This window comes from Pseudophryne corroboree, chromosome 2 (genome assembly GCF_028390025.1).
Source record: "Pseudophryne corroboree isolate aPseCor3 chromosome 2, aPseCor3.hap2, whole genome shotgun sequence".
NCBI lineage: Eukaryota > Metazoa > Chordata > Amphibia > Anura > Myobatrachidae > Pseudophryne > Pseudophryne corroboree.
Window position 1 is genome coordinate 960716089 of NC_086445.1, and position 18052 is coordinate 960734140.

General features: G+C 45.8%; 1 long non-coding RNA gene across 1 annotated transcript in view; it reads left to right on the top strand.

Moving 5' to 3' along the window:
• The first annotated feature begins 1374 nt into the window (after positions 1-1374).
• The window catches only part of LOC134987262 (uncharacterized), a 45221-nt gene continuing 28543 nt past the window's right edge, over positions 1375-18052 (top strand). Inside the window, exons 1-2 of the long non-coding RNA XR_010192964.1 lie at positions 1375-1474; positions 2975-3098. This is a non-coding gene — a long non-coding RNA (uncharacterized LOC134987262). The remainder of the gene's footprint in view (positions 1475-2974; positions 3099-18052) is intronic.

Sequence of the window (18052 nt, forward strand, 5' to 3'; positions counted from 1 at the left end):
AATGTGGAAGTGTTTCGGCAAGTGCTGTACTATCGGAGGTACATAGAGGATTTACTGTTATTTTGGGGAGGTTCTGTTGAGGTTTTAGAGTCGCTTCTTGATGCACATAAGATGTCAGATAGTTGTGTAAAATTCACTTATCTACTCAGTCAAAAATCTATCCATTTTTTGGATGTTAATATAGAGCATCAAGATCATTCTATCAAAACCTCCCTTTACATCAAGCCCATGGACAGAAACTCATTGCTAGCCCATGATAACTTTCATCCCCTCCCTTTGAGGAAAGGTTTACCATATTCCCAGTTCCTTAGGGCCCGGCGGATCAAATCGGACCCAGTGGAAACAGAAAAGCTATTGATTTAATGTTGGATACATTTACAGATAGGGGTTACCCTGGGAAAGAACTAATTAAGTTGAAAAAGAAAGTTTTGTATATTCCCAGGGATGTAGCATTGAGAGGTAAATCATCTACCCCCAAATCAACACAGTCTAAAATTCCAGTTATAATTCCTTGGGTCAATAAATACACGGTCAACATTGAGTATACCACTAAAAAGGCAAAAGCATTATGGCCTATAGTTTCTATAGATGCTGAATTACCTGCTCTAAATAATAGTCGGTTACTCCCTAGTTATACCAGGGGTAGTAACTTGGCATATAGACTACTTAAATTGGATGTTTTCCCCTTAACTAAGATTGAACAAACACATTTTTTGAGACCCAAATTGGGATGTTACCGCTGCCTAGGGTGCTCTACATGTAACACACTGATTACGGGACCAATGTTCCATCATCCCTCCACAGGCAGACAATTTAAGATTAATTATCACCTTACATGCACTACCACACATGTTATATACATGTTAAAATGTCCATGCGGACTTACCTACATAGGTAAGACTCAAAGGCAATTCCGTGATCGGATGGCTGGACATCGCAGTACGATTAAGCAAGCCTTGGAGAAGGGGTTCAGTGATCAGCCAGTGGCTCGCCACTAGCTGACGGCCAGACATAGTTTAACAAGCATCAGAGCCAGGGCCGGACTGGCCATCTGGCACTTCTGGCAGATGCCAGAAGGGCCGATGGCCACGTGGGCCGGTCCAGCGGTCACTGAGACGCGCTGCCGCTCAGTCCGGCGGCAGCGCGTCTCAGCTGTCAGGCTTGGAGAGCTGTGAGGGACGGGGGTCAGAACGCCGGGCGCCCGCCAGCACGGCTGTGTCTGGCGCGGCGCGTATAGCGGACTTCAAAGCAGCCGCCGGTTCGTGAGCCAATCAGAGCTCGCGGACCGGCAGCCAATCAGAAGCCGCCGGTCCGCGAGCTCTGATTGGCTCACGAACCGGCGGCTGGTTTGAACGCTATACGCTGCCGCGCCAGACACAGCCGTGCTGGCGGGCGCCCGGCGTTCTCACCCCCGACCCTCACAGCCCGGAGGAGGAGGAGAGGCAGCAGCAGCAACAGCAGCAGTGCAGCAGCGGTAAGCAGCTGCAGCACTGGCTGCTGTGGGGGCAATTGTATACCTGGCACTGTGGGGGCAATTGGCTGGCACTGTGGGGCAATTGTATACCTGGCACTGTGGGGGCAATTGGCTGGCACTGTGGGGCATTTGTATACCTGGCACTGTGGGGGGGCATTTGTGGATCTGGCACTGTGGGGGCATTTGTGTACCTGGCACTGTGGGGGCAATTGTTTACCTGGCACTGTGGGGGCAATTGGTTACCTGGCACTGTGGGGGCATTTGTATACCTGGCACTGTGGGGTCATCTGTATACCTTGCACTGTGGGGGCATCTGTATACCTGGCACTGCGGGGGCATTTGTATACCTGGCACTGTGGGGGCATTTGTGGATCTGGCACTGTGGGGGCATTTGTATACATGGCACTGTGGGGGCATTTGTATACCTGGCACTGTGGGGGCATTTGTATACCTGGCACTGTGGGGGGCATTTGTGGATCTGGCACTGTGGGGGCATTTGTGTACCTGGCACTGTGGGGGCAATTGTTTACCTGGCACTGTGGGGGCAATTGTTTACCTGGCACTGTGGGGGCATCTGTATACCTGGCACTGTGGGGGCATTTGTATACCTGGCACTGCACTATCGGGGGCATATAATGTAAATTTCGACTCATACCGGGTGCTGTAATGTGAATTTTGTCTCATACTGTGTGGTATAATGTGAAAGGGGCAGCAGTACTAGATAGTATAAGGGGTCCTACTATTGTGGTGCATAATGCGTATAAGGGGTGTATGGTGTGGTGTGGTGTATGGTGTGGTAAATTACACTGAAGACCACACCCCCTTTTGAGTGACCACGCCCCCTTTGATTGGCCACGTCCCCTTTTCCGGAGCGCGCGCCTTCGACGCGCGCTTAATTACAAGCCTCACATTTCCATACCCCCACTTAAAAATTTCCACTTCAACCACTGGTTGTGTATATTTTAATAGAGAATGATGTACGCCTGTATGTTGTTAGAATATTAATTATATTTGTAAGAACATAGACTAATAAGTGGGAGGGGTCAGGAATAGTAAGGGGAGGAGTCACAGAGGTGGGCCTGTGTGCTTCAAAAATGCCAGGGCCTATTTTTAGTCCCAGTCCGGCCCTGATCAGAGCCATGTTGATACAATAGATCATGTCCCGCTTTCACATAGAGGTGGTAATAGGGGAAAAATCCTGCTACAGCAGGAAACTAAATGGATATATACATTGAATACAATAGATCCTGGAGGACTAAATGAATATTTAGGATTGCAATTTATGTTCTGATGATCAGTATATAGTGCTCGGCACGTACATTAGTAGCCGATTGTTCTATATAGTAACGTAGTGGCGTGACATGTTTTTTATTTTTATTTTTATTTATGTGTTTAAAGTCTGGTGTTGATTGTTATTCACTAGTTTTAATTATGTATCATTAGGGATGTAGGATAATATACATTCTTACACATTGTTTCTTTGTTTATATGTATGAATAGAGTACATCACTATGGCAACCAGCGTCATGACGTTTGTCCGCCTGTCCGGCGCCATCTGATTACGTCATCCAGAAGTTCCTACTACACTGGTAGTGGAGTGCGTGCGATCGCTGGCGTGGGACAGGTGAGTATTATTAAACAATTGTGGCAATGAGTGTCTATGCTATATAAGTGTTATACTTGATTCTTGTGTTTGTGATGTGCTGTTCCTGACGACAGGGTGTAACCCCGAAACGCTGTTGGAATAATAAACTTATACCTTTTTACTTGAAAGAGTGCACGAGTGCCGCCGATCCTCGTTTTCTACATGTGACTAGTGCAACTATCCCACGGAGGGCACCGCAGCGAGTATTCCTTTAATCCCTAGTGGAGTGCCGGGTACTTGTTGAATTTTATATATATATATATATATATATATATATGCAGTGCGGTGCCTGCTCATGCGCAGATCATTAAACATCAGAGATTTATGTAAATCTCAGAATCAGACTCTAAATATATTTAACCCCTATTAGCTAATAACACTGTTTTGTAACATCACTTTTTTCTTTTATCTTTGGCCTAATCTGAGCCGGACAGGCCTGTGTCAGTTCGGGGGCTCCAATGGCACATCGTGTCCTACCGGCATTACAACATGGAGAGGTGAGAGAAAACCTGATATTTGGGCACTACCATGATGTGTGCTCAGCTGGACATTGCGGCAATGCTAGAGGGAGAAATGTAGCAAACCTTCTAAAGAGTTTGTTGTCTATAGCAACCAATGAGCTTCTAGCTATCATTTATCAAATGCAGTATATTCTATAAAATGATAGCTAGAACCTGGTTGGTTGCTATGGGCATTGTATGGTGGTCACTGGGATGCTCCTTGGGCATTGTGTGGTGGTCACTGGGATACTCCTTGTATTGAGTATCACTCACTGGAATGGTAGACAGAGGCATTGTGATTTATTTTTTCTTTTACACTGCAAGGGAGAATGTGAGACCAGTGGGTGTTTAACAATAAATGAGACCCCAGTAAGAATGATCTATTTTATAATGACCTTTTACCAAGTTGGTGCTGATCTTTGGAATTCCCTGCTGTTGGATTAAGTAGTAGTAATAATCATTTAATGTGTGTACTTGTCACCCTGGTGTCCTGTCTACCAGTGCAATACCTCACCCACTGGTGTGATCTCTACCTACTGTGACAGGATCCTCCTGCAGGTGCTGTGACTGCCTACCAGTGCAATACCTCACCCACTGGTGTGATCTCCACCTACTGTGACAGGATCCTCCTGCTGGTGCTGTGACTGCCTACCAGTGCAATACCTCACCCACTGGTGTGATCTCCACCTACTGTGACAGGATCCTCCTGCTGGTGCTGTGACTGCCTACCAGTGCAATACCTCACCCACTGGTGTGATCTCCACCTACTGTGACAGGATCCTCCTGCTGGTGCTGTGACTGCCTACCAGTGCAATACCTCACCCACTGGTGTGATCTCCACCTACTGTGACAGGATCCTCCTGCTGGTGCTGTGACTGCCTACCAGTGCAATACCTCACCCACTGTTGTGATCTCCACCTCCTGTGACAGGATCCTTCTGCAGGCGCTGTGACTGCCTACCAGTGCAATACCTCACCCACTGGTGTGATCTCCACCTACTGTGACAGGATCCTCCTGCTGGTGCTGTGACTGCCTACCAGTGCAATACCTCACCCACTGGTGTGATCTCCACCTACTGTGACAGGATCCTCCTGCTGGTGCTGTGACTGCCTACCAGTGCAATACCTCACCCACTGGTGTGATCTGCAATACCTCACCCACTGGTGTGATCTCCACCTACTGTGACAGGATCCTCCTGCTGGTGCTGTGACTGCCTACCAGTGCAATGCCTCACCCACTGGTGTGATCTCCACCTACTGTGACAGGATACTTCTGCAGGTGCTGTGACTGTCTACCAGTGCAATACCTCACCCACTGGTGTGATCTCCACCTACTGTGACAGGATCCTCCTGCTGGTGCTGTGACTGCCTACCAGTGCAATACCTCACCCACTGGTGTGATCTCCACCTACTGTGACAGGATCCTCCTGCTGGTGCTGTGACTGCCTACCAGTGCAATGCCTCACCCACTGGTGTGATCTCCACCTCCTGTGACAGGATACTTCTGCAGGCGCTGTGACTGCCCACCAGTGCAATACCTCACCCACTGGTGTGATCTCCACCTCCTGTGACAGGATCCTCCTGCTGGTGCTGTGACTGCCTACTAGTGCAATACCTCACCCACTGGTGTGATCTCCACCTCCTGTGACAGGATCCTCCTTCTGGTGCTGTGACTGCCTACTAGTGCAATACCTCACCCACTGGTGTGATCTCCACCTACTGTGACAGGATCCTCCTGCAGGTGCTGTGACTGCCTACCAGTGCAATACCTCACCCACTGGTGTGATCTCTACCTACTGTGACAGGATCCTCCGGCTGGTGCTGTGACTGCCTACCAGTGCAATACCTCACCCACTGGCGTGATCTCCACCTCCTGTGACAGGATCCTCCTGTAGGCGATGTGACTGTCTACCACGCTGCATTGGCCTTGCTTACTACCATTGTGACTAATGCTAACAATTTGCTAACCCCCAATTTGAGTTAGGCCCCGCTTATAGCTGGCTTACTCAAACCTACATGAGGCCACTTTTCATATTTTTCCAGGGCCACGTTAAGTTCCCAATCCACCCCTGTCTGGCATTGAAGAAACGTGAATGATAAATCAAAGTAAATGTACCAGGAGGGTATTGACAAGCCATTAGAAAGTTATCGGAAGATGGAAACCCTTTTTAACATTATCTTATACTGGGAATTTCTTACTCTGTTTCCAAGACAAAGACATTGTAAATTATTAATTTAACTTTTTAATTAAGTGAAAAGGAGACATGATATTTTCGGGGAGATGTATCAAGCCGCAGAGAGAGATAAAATTGGTTATTTGCCCAAAGCAAATGATGCTTCTAACAACAGGTATTATTTTATGTACTGTGCTGGATAAGTGACAGAAGATGATTGGGTGCTTTGGACATCTCTACTTTATCTCTCTCCAAGGCTTGATACATCTCCCCAAGAGTGCTGTATATAATATATGCCTCGCTGCTATACAGCAGGCCAGGAGCACCAGCAGGACAGTAGAGTAACAGTCATATCAGTAATAATTTGCGGACCCCATGAAATTAGCATGCAATAAAGAACGGAGACTCAGTCAATGAATACATAAAAATTTTTTAGTTTATGCTTAAATATAAAAAGTTTATTATTAAGAATATTTAACAAATAATATTTGTGAGACATTTTCAAAAACAGTCGGTTTTGGAGGCTGCCCACAAATATTAAACAGGCCCTGAATGTATGTATTGGGGACTGCAATAGATATTGAAGATGCATTCCTCCTATTGTGATTACAAAAGCAGCCACCAAAAGTTTCTACGGCAGTTGGTAAACTGCGAAACTCACCAAGCTCCAGAATACAAAGCATTTGTGAGCTTGGCCCGGCAGCTAATGTCATTTCTAAATGGCGTTTGTAGCCTGAAGGATACATTATGCAATTCTTCCCTGAAGAGGGATCCTTGGGATCCCTCTGCATTACTGTCTGCTCTCACATATGCAGTCTGATGAATGCACATGTGAAGTAGCGCAGCCGGGGTCTAAACCCAGAAGTAAAGTGAGGGACGGGCATGAGATTGATTATGGCATAAAAGCTACACCTCTGGACTCACGAAGAGTCATCCTTCAGCACTCAGGAGAGGAAAACCCCCTTGGGTGGAAACCTCTGGGGAACCATGGCCTCAGGATTACCCTTCCCTCTGGGCATTAAGAGGTGTACTAATAGGGGGATCAGTATGATATCCCGGAGTATGGGATTCCGGTGATCGTAATACTCACGCCAGGATCCCAATGCAAAAAAGACCGACATGGGTGAGCAGGGGCGTCAGAACATTTATAGGCTGGGGAGGGCAAGTTAGATCCTCATTTGGTTCCCCGTGGGGGCGGAGCCACCGGAGAGGAGGAGGCCATACTATGGGGACAAAATGGAGACAGCACCATGGTGGGGAGGAGGTGGGAAGAGAAAGGGAGACTGTCAGGGAAAGAAAGAGGGAGAGAGAGACTAAGTGTCAGGGAGAGAGAGGAAGAGAAAGGGACAGTTTCAGGTAGAGAGAAAAACAGTGTCAAGGAGAGAGAGGAGCAAGAGGAGAGAGAATGTTAAGGAGAGAGAAACTAGAGTGTTAGAGAGGAGCGAGAGTGTTATGGAGAGAGGAGAGAGAGTGTTAGGGAGAGAGAAGATTGAGAGTGTTAGGCGGGAGAGAGAGGGGAGAGAGTGTTAGGGAGAAAGAGAGAGAGAGAGGGGGGTAGGGAGTGCTAGGGAGAGAGAGGAGAGAGTGTGTGTAGGGAGAGAGAGATAGGAGCGAGAGTGCTAGAGAGAGTGTAAGGGAGAGAGGAGAGAGAGTATTAGGGAGAGAGAGAGAGAAGAGAGAGTGCTAGGGAGATTGAGGAGCGAGAGTGCTAGGGAGAGAGGAGAGAGAGTGTTAGGGAGAGAAAGAGAGCGAGAGAGAGGGGAGAGGGAGTATTAGGGAGAGAGAGAAGAGAGAGTGTATAGAGAGAGAGAGGAGCGAGAGTGTTAGGGAGAGAGGAGAGAGAATGTTAGGGAGACAGAGAGGAGAGAGAGTGCTAGGGGAGAGAGGAACGAGAGTGTTAGGGAAGAAGAGAGGGGAGAGAGATTGTTATGGAGAGAGTGTTAGGGAGTGAGAGAGAGAGAGAGAGAGAGAGAGAGACGGGGAGAGAGAGTGTTAGGGAGAGAGAGAAAGAGAGAGAGAGAGAAAGAGAGAGAGAGAGAGGAGAGAGAGTGTTAGGGAGAGAGAGTGGAACAGGGAGAGAGATGGAGTGAGACAGACACTATTGTAACTTTCCTGATTACACAACAGCACAGGAGGCGGCCACTCCTCGGTATTAGGCCACGCCCCCAAAACACCCGTGATACGCGTCAGTTTGGCACTGCCCTGCTGGGAGTTAGGGGTGGGGGAGCGCCGTTGCCTAGTCCCTGCGCTGCACAGAGGTTGTGATGAGAGGTTTTTAAACTGACTGCACATCGCTCCTCCTGTGTACAATGGCCGGCACCTCTCAAGTTTGGGGGGGCAAGCTGCCCCCTTGCCCCACCCATTCCGACACATCTGGGGGTGAGTAAAGGGGTGTTTTCCTCTCTCCCCACACCCTTAACCCTCCCTGTCCACAGCCTAACACTAACCTTGCCCCTTGGTGCCTGACTCTAACCACAGAGGTGCCTAATCCTAACCTCCGTCCCCACTGCCTAAACCAAACCCTCCCTCTCCTGCAGCCTAACAACCCCCGAGGGTGCCTAACCATAACGCACCATACCCGTGGCCCAGTGGCATAAGTTCGTCCCAGTTGCCCGGAGGCAAGATAAATATTGGTGCCCCCCTATTTTCTATACTAAGATAAATATGTGTGTGTGTGTGTGTGTGTGTGTGTGTGTGTGTGTGTGTGTGTGTGTGGTGTTCTGAAAGAAAATTATATACTGTATTTATACATTTAATTGTCTTTTATTTTAAATCACACTTTCCTTAGCAGTCATACCCAGGATTAGAACCCATGACCTGTTACACTGGCAGCTTCATCAGTAAGGTGTCTGCTTCCTGTGTAATAGGTCGTGGGTTCTAATCCTGGGTATAGCACTTGTAAAATGTGTATCTACAGTATAATAAAAAGGGTGAGATTTGTAAGGTGCAGAGACCAGCGAGGAAGTCTGCCACTGAAGAGATAGCGGCAGCTATCAATTAACTTAATTCAATAGTGTCACAGAATGGGAGGAGAGGTGCCCCCCTTCAGAGCAGGAGCCCGGCGGCAGATGACTCCGTTGCCTCCCAGAGTTCTGCCTCTGCCGTGGCCTACCCCTAACCTCTCCCCACCCGCAGTCTAAATCTAACCCCCCTGGAAGCTACAGGTAATGGGAGGGGTACAATACTTACCTATACCTGCCTATACTTGCCAAAGGTCAACTGCTGTGTAGACTAAGAGGAAAAGATTAAAAAAAAACATTGTTAGTAGGTAAACAAGCAGAGAGACAAAGGGGGTCATTCAGACCCCCATTTTTTTGCAACGCTGCGATTAAATATTCACTGCCTACAGGGGAGTGTATTTTAGCCGTGCAAGTGTGCGATATAATGTGCAGCCGGTGATACAAAAAATATTTGTGCAGTTTCTGAGTTGCCCAGAACTTACTCAGCCACTCCGATCACTTCAGCCTGTCCGGGCCCGGAATTGACGTCAGACACCCGCCCTGCTAACACTTCCACACGTCTGCGTTTTTCCAACTACTCCCAGAAAACAGTCAGTTGCCACCCACAAACGCCTTCTTCCTGTCCATGGGGGAAATTCCAAGTTGATCGCAGCAGGAAAAATTTTAGCCGTTGGGCAAAACCATGGGCACTGCAGGGGAGGCAGATATAACATTTACAGAGAGAGTTAGATTTGGGTGGGTTATTTTGTTTCTGTGCAGGGTAAATACTGGCTGCTTTATTTTTACACTGCAATTTAGATTGCAGATTGAACTCACCACACCCAAATCTATCTCTCTCTGCACATGTTATATCTGCCTCCCCTGCAGTGCACATGGTTTTACCCAACTGTTAAAAAATTTTCCTGCTGCGATCAACTCAGAATTACCCCCTATATCCTTGCGATAGGCTGGGAGAATGGATTCTTCGTAAAATCCATCGCACAGCAACGTTCCACTTTGTACCTGTGCAATGCATACATATGCACAGTTCTGATCTGATCGCAGCACAGTGAAAAAAGCTGGCGTGTGATCAGGTCTGAATGACCTCTAAACTGTAGTGGTGTGGTTTTGTAGAGAGAAAATCTCTCTATGTAAATATGATACCGTATTATTATTATCAGATATTTATATAGCGCACACATATTCCGCAGCGCTTTACAGAGAATAATTGTCCATTCACATCAGTTCCTGCCCCAGTGGAGCTTACAATCTACTGTATATTCCCTATCACATGTACACACAGACACATTCACACTAGGGTTAATTTTGTTAGGAGCCAATTAACCTACCAGTATATTTTTGGATTGTGGGAGGAAACCGGAGTACCCGGAGGAAATCCATGCAAATACGGGGAGAATATACAAACTCCACACAGTTAGGGCCATGGTGGAAATTGAACCCATGAGCTCAATGCTGTGAGGCAGTAATGCTAACCATTACACCATCCATACTGCCCAACTGTAACTATTAATGACATGGAAAATGCCTAAAATAAGGACAGTTAACCCAAAGGGCCTATTGTTTTTATACAATACACACATTGGGGGGATAAGTTCTTTCTTATAGTAATACGTGGGTACCTTCAGAAAAGAAATTTGACCAGTAAATAATAAAAGCTATAAAGTGATAACATTTGGGGGGTCAATCCAATTAGGTACGAGTTGCCATTGCTGCTACGTTTCAACACTGGCAACGGCACCCAAACTCACACTCTTTGTGGTCAGATAGGGCTACGTGCACTTTTGAGCGACTTTGGGCTATTGGAAAGTGTGCCTGTTGTAAGAAAAACCCACACCTAATTAAATTGACCCCTTAGTTGTTAAATGCGATAAAATAGTAAAATATAATGGTGTAATTGTGGGCCTTATTCAGTTGTGGTTGTTAACGCGATCGTTGCTGCAATCTTTTGCCATTCGGATTCCGAGTCTGAGCAGTCGTAGACTGAGCAAGTCTCCTAGACACAGAGGGCTCTCCAGCAGAAACACAGGTCACAATGGGTAATTTATGTACGCGCACGGAAAGGTGTTTGAGCAGAACTGACATGCTTGTGTACAGTTAGTCACCGCCTTTACCACCCCAAATGCTGACTTCCTGTCAATTACTTTGCGATGGGATTCTCTATGTGACCTTGATCGCATCTTGGGGGTCATTCCGAGTTGATCACTCGCTAGCAGTTTTTAGCAGTCGTGCAAACGCTAAGCCGCCGCCCTCTGGGAGTGTATCTTAGCTTAGCAGAAGTGGAAACGAAAGGATCGCAGAGAGACTACAAAAGAAAATTGTGCAGTTTCTGAGTGGCTCCAGACCTACTCCTATCTTGCGATCACTTCAGACTGTTTAGTTACGGATTTGACATCACAAACACGCCCTGCATTCGGCCAGCCACGCCTGCGTTCTCCCAGACACACCTACGTTTTTCCTGGCACGCCTGCATTTTTTCGAACACACCCTGAAAATGGTCAGTTGACACCCAGAAACGCCCCTTTCCTCTCAATCATTCTGCGGCTGCCATTGCGACTGAAAAGCTTCGCTAGACCTTGTGTAAAATTACTTAGCCCGTTGTGAAAGTACGCCGCACGTGCACACTGTGCCGCATGCGCAGAAGTGCCGCTTTTTCATTTAATCGCTTCGCAGCGAACATTTTTATCTAGCAGTCAACTCGGAATGACCCCCTTTGTACGCAGTGCAGCATACAAAGTGAAAAAGCATTGAGCTACTTGCGTGCAACAGCAGCTTTGCATCCACATCTGAATCAGGTCCCCTGTGCGGTAAGGAAAAGTACTCTCGGAAAAACGACCATGTCACCTTTATTATATGCAAAGATAGGGAAACAGTCACTTGTTACAGCTCTATTTTACATAATTTATACCATTTTGTTCCATTTTATCATTTGGTTATTCTATGGGGCAGATGTATTAAGCTGTGCAGAGTGATAAAGTGGAAAGAGATAAAGTAGCAGCCAATCAGCTCCTAACTGCCATGTTACAGGCTGTGTTTGAAAAATAACAGATAGTAACTGATTGGTTGTTAGTTATTCTTTCTCCACTTTATCACTCTTCCAGGCTTAGTATATCTGCCCCCAGTTCATTTATAAACAGGTTAGCCATTCCACTATCTCCATAGTAGCGGCTTATCCAGTGTTGACATTAGGGGAAATGAACAGAGAAATATAGGCTCCCCACTGCTTGTGTGGGCATTTTGTGTATAAGTGGCACTACTACTGTGTGCATCATGTGTGTAAGGTGTATTACTACTGTTGACATTATGCATATAAGGTGTATAAGCAGCACTGCTGCCATTGGCATTATTGGCATTGGCATTATTTGAAATGGTCATTACTACTGTGACCATTATGTGTATAATGGGCACTACTGTATAGCGTAACATGACTTGGGGGCGCTACTGTGTGATGTAATGTGAAAAAGGGACACTACTATGTTGTGTACTATGAATCAGGGGCACTACGTGGGTGTAATGTGAATAAGAGTGTTCTATTATGTGGTGTAATTTAAACTGGGAGTACTATTGTGTGGCCATGCCCCTTCTTTGTGAGACCACACCCCTTTTCAGGCAGCTTGCTGTCACTTTACAAAGTATGGGAGGGCTCAAATTTATAGTTTGCAGGGGGGCGCAGAACACCCTAGCACCACCTCTGCCCCAACACCATCTGTATGTCCTATACTGAGCTACCCACTTCTGCATGTTTTGTATTGTCCACTCTCCCCCACCATAGTCTCTGTTTTGAACTGTGCTCTTAATACTTCCTACCACACAGTCAATTACACAAGTATGGTAACTTACCTCCTGCATGTTATACTCCAGTCCTTGCTGCCTCTGCGACTTCTCCCGTCGTCTTCAACTAACCCTTTGCAGATCTCTTTGCCGGTCACCCGACACTCTGGAAATCTCTTTGCCAGAACTTTGCCAGATAATGATCTAAACAACCAGAATTTCTTGGTCAGACATACTATGTGTATAATTGTACTGCTACATTTTGTTGAGTACTTTCAATTTTATTCATTTGTAATTTATCTATTTTATTGACTTTTTCATCTAAAACCAAGATCCTGTCTCATAGAGATCCAAGTTATCTGCTCCAGACTTTATCTTCCCTAGTGCTAGGACCATGTTAGTATCATACAATACCCACAGTGTGCAGGTTACAGTCATAATGATAGAGCTACTGTAATTATACTATTTTGTGACCATGCCCCTTCTTTGTGAGACCACACCTCTTTTTCAGGCAGCTCGCTGTCACTTTACAAAGTATGGGAGGGATCAAGTTTATAGTTTGCAAGTGGGGCACCGATCACCCTAGCACCACTCCTGCCTGTCGCACACCATCTGTATGTCCTATACTGAGCTGCCCCCTTCTGCATGTTTTGTATTGTCTGCTCTCCCCCACCATACTGTAGTCTCTGGTTTGTACTATGCTCTCAATACCCCCCCCCCCACCACACACACATTTACACAAGTATGGTAACTTACCTCCTACATGTTGTCCTCCAGTCCTTGCTGCCACTGCGACCACTCCTGTCGACTTCAACTGACACTTTGCAGAACTCTTTGCCGGTCACCCGACACTCTGCAAATCTCTTTGCCAGAACTTTGCCAGATGATGAAAAAACACAAAAGACTCTCCTTAAGCATAGTACTAGTTTAAGTACAATACAAATAGAAGTACAATAAAATGTCCATGAGTCAACCACTTTTCCAATTTTCCTTAAACCAGACATACTTTCAAATTTATCAATTTGCCATTTATCTATTTTATTTAGTTTTTCATCCCAAAGCATGATCCTGCCTTATAGAGACTCATCTGCATCCCCTGTATGTGTGCTTATCCCTCATACTGCCCTCTTTATTTCTGTAACGCTACATTTTTATTCCCAAATACAGCATGTCATTCCTTCCTGCGCTTCTCCTAATTGTGTCCTTGTAGCTATATCCCCTGTTCTGTCTAATTTGTCTTGCCTTTCAGCTGACTATACTGCACTCTGTCTTCCTTACCCCCCTCCATCATACCCTGCTCTGTAGGACTCACCTCCTCCTACTTGTCTTCCTGCATGGTAACTGGAAACTTCAGCAGCTGTAGATAGAATGTTACAGGAAGAAGCATTGTGATGTCACAGGCTAGTGATGTCACAGGCTAGGTGTGTGATGTCACAGTAACAAGAAGCAAAGCTACCAAGTTACAGCTATCTTACATATACATTTTATGGGATCCGGTCTGAAGATCGACAGTATCTAGGTCGACAATGTTTAGGTCGACCACTATAGGTCGACAGTCACTAGGTCGACATGGATGGAAGGTCAACAGGGTTTCTAGGTCGACATGTGCTAGGTCGACAGGTCTAAAGGTCGACATGAGTTTTTCACATTTTTTTTCTTTTTTTGAATTTTTTCATACTTAACGATCCACGTGGACTACGATTGGATTGGTAATCTGTGCCGAGCGAAGCGGTAGCAGAGCGAAGGCACCATGCCCGAAGCATGGCGAGCAAAGCGAGCCATGCAAGGGGACGCGGTGCACTAATTTGGGATCCCGGTCACTCTACGAAGAAAACGACACCCCAAAAAAAATATCCTCATGTCGACCTTTAGACCTGTCGACCTAACACATTTCGACCTAGAAACCCTGTCGACCTTCCATCCATGTCGACCTAGTGCCTTTCGACCTATAGTGGTCGACCTTAACATTGTCGACCTAGATACTGTCGATTTGATGAACCACACCCACATTTTATACATCAATTATAACTAGATTTACATGAATTTCTAGTTTAAAAAAAATTAGACTATTGTAGAAAATTAGCTATAAGGCAATGTTGTACAGAGTGCCTCAATATATAGGTAAAGGGAAATTAAAAGTGAAAGGAATTTCTATACTAAATCACCACTTATACTTTATAAGGATTTAAAGCTCCTTATTTAAAAGGATGAATTAATAATTTCCTATTATATGTGTGTGTTTTCGTTACTGTTCTGCTGTCCCACCTGCAGTGTCCCGCGTAGGGGCTGGGGGCCGTTGGAGGCTCCTCAATTGTTGCTCTGCTGTAGAGCCTTTTGCACGGCCCACAGCGCATAAGCACTGGTCCTATTTTAGGTATGGATGGAGGGGGGGGGGGGAATGCACCAATGATCTTTCTGGCACAGGGCACCAAAATGTCTAGTTACGGCTCTGCTTTGCTCTCTGCTAGTTAAGTCTGCTCTATTCTGTGCAGATCTGTATTTGTTTACCTACTGTACGCTTAGCTGCTTTTTGCCATGTGACAGGTGAAAGGGTACAATCCTCCATTTTATTCTCTGCTCAGTTAAGCTGTGTATTAGATGCTGTCAGACTGTGTGTTAAGTCTGCTCTTACCCTACAAGTTTTAAGACTTCTTACCGTTTATACATCTCTTAAATTGAATATTGTTATCACATGTACATCGATCTAACCTGGAGAATTACAGCTATATTATATGGACAATCATTCCAGTCTGTATGAATAAAAGGTGAGACTTCCAGAAGGTCATTGTCTGTGCAGTAAGAGATGGACTTGGTTTAGCTATCTGAATAGTTACACACTCTTTACGTGTAAATGAGGGTCAGAATAGAAGCACATGTGAGTAATCCATAAGAATTACAATTTGTGAATGTCACTATCCCATGGACAGGGGGCAGGGATGTTTCTAGACAATTTGGCTCCCAGTGCGAGCATTAAAAAAATGCACCGCCACCCCAGACATCTAAAATTGCGCCCCCCTACCCATAGACATCCGGTGAGGGGTGTGACTTTTCTAAAAATGGGCGTGGCTTCACTAAAATAGGCATGGTCTTGCAGGAAATGACGACCTTACACCCCAGTTTTTAACCCTGCAACAACAGTCCTCGGCCACTACTGGAAAAAATAAACATTTCCCCTATATTAAGCTTCACACAGTAATGTCCCTTGCACCATATAATGCCATACACCGCAATGCCTGTGATACATTATGCCCTACAGTAAAGCTTCCAATTACTTTTAAATTACCTGGCCAGGTGTTTCATGCGCTGGGTGTCACGCTCGTTGCCAGGGGTTTCATGTGCTGAGTGTCACGCTCGTTGCCAGGGGTTTCACGCATGGGGTGTCACGCTCGTTGCCAGGAGTTTCACATGCTGGGTGTCATGCTCGTTGCCAGGGGTTTCTTGTGCTGGGTGTAATGCTCATTTCCAGGGGTTTCATGCTCTGGCATCCATGTTTGTTGCCAAGTTGAATGCTCATATCAAGGGGATATAAGTATACTGGCTGGCGGGCCATAGATTTCTTGCTCACAAATTTGAAGTGGATGTAAGTATACTGGCTGGAGGGCCAGAGATTTCCCGCTCCCCCTCTTCCCTAATACTATTGATATCGTTAGCGATATCATTCAGTGTGTACACACTATGGGGGTCATTCCGAGTTGTTTGCTCGCAAGCTGCTTTTAGCAGCTTTGAACACGCTAAGCCGCCGTCTACTGGGAGTGAATCTTAGCTTATCAAAATTGCGAACGAAAGATTAGCAGAATTGCGAATAGACACTTCTTAGCAGTTTCTGAGTAGCTCCAGACTTACTCGGCATCTGCGATCAGTTCAGTCAGTTTCGTTCCTGGTTTGACGTCACAAACACACCCAGCGTTCGCCCAGACACTCCTCCGTTTCTCCAGCCACTCCCGCGTTTTTCCCAGAAACGGTAGCGTTTTTTCGCACACACCCATAAAACGGACAGTTTCCGCCCAGAAACACCCACTTCCTGTCAATCACATTACGATCACCAGAACGAAGAAAAAACCTCGTAACGCCATGAGTAAAATACCTAACTGCATAGCAAATTTACTTGGCGCAGTCGCACTGCGGACATTGCGCATGCGCATTAGCGACTAATCGCTCCGTTGCGAGAAAAAAATAATGAGCGAACAACTCAGAATGACCCCCTATATCGGCTGCCCGGGAGGGTAGGGAAAACACTAAGCAATATCGCTCATGCAGCGTATCGCCTTGTGTGAACCCGGCTTTATTGTTCATCTAACGCATTTCATCGTAAAAGGGCTTATCTTCTAGCAAACAACACCCTCTTGCCAGGTCAGTCAATTCCAACAAGTATAACTGGACATAGTGTAACGTCAAGAAGAAAAACTGTAAATTTAATATTTTACAGTAAATTACCCATGAAGAGTTAAAATAAAAATGATTAATAAATGCTGTATATAATCAAAGGCTACAGCATTTATATAAATCCTAACAACAAACTTCTGAAAGCAAATTAGAGAAGTGTGCTGTAAGACTGACTCTCAGCCATAAGACCATAACTTACTCTAAATTATTAAAAAGTTTTTATTTGCTTATGGCAACTTCGTAAAAGGCAAAACTATGGCCCTCATTCCGAGTTGTTCGCTCGGAGATTTTCATCGCATCGCAGTGAGAATTCTCTTAGTGCGCATGCGTAATGTTCGCACTGCGCATGCGCCAAGTAACTTTACTATGAAGAAAGTTTTTTTACTCACGGCTTTTTCGTCGCTCCGGAGAACGCATTGTGATTGACAGGAAATGGGTGTTACTGGGCGGATGTACGGCGTTTTAGGGGCGTGTGGTTGGAAACGCTACCGTTTCCGGAAAAAAACGCAGGCGTGTCTGGAGAAACGGTGGGAGTGCTTGGGCGAACGCTGGGTGTGTTTATGACGTCAGCCGGGACCGAAAAGCACTGAACTGATCGCACAGGCAGAGTAAGTCTGAAGCTACTCAGAAACTGCTAACTCGTTTGTGATCGCAATAATGCGCATACATCGGTCGCACATTTAAGATGTTTAGATTCACTCCCAGTAGGCGGCGGCTTAGCGTGTGTAACTCTGCTAAAATCGCCTTGCGACCGATCAACTCGGAATGAGGGCCTATAAGCCTAATAGAATAAAAATTATCTGCATTCAAATGCTTAAATGGAATCTTCATTTCCTCAGTTATAGCAATTAAGATATTCCCAGCAGCAGTTCCTGCAGACATTAGTGATGAAAATGATCTAATTTATTGTTGTACTGAACATTCTCTCACATAATAAGCTTCTACCTTGTATAATACTGAAGTGATGTTATATACTGTAGGTGCAAACTCCTGTAAGTAATGAACCCGATTCTGAGTCACAAGTAGGGTTAGACCGAATGCCAATGCAACTACTATACTCAAGTGCTAATGCACACGTTGGTATGCAATGCAACAATACCCTGCACTTCTTTACAAGAGAATGGCAATCATCACTATACTCCAGGGGCA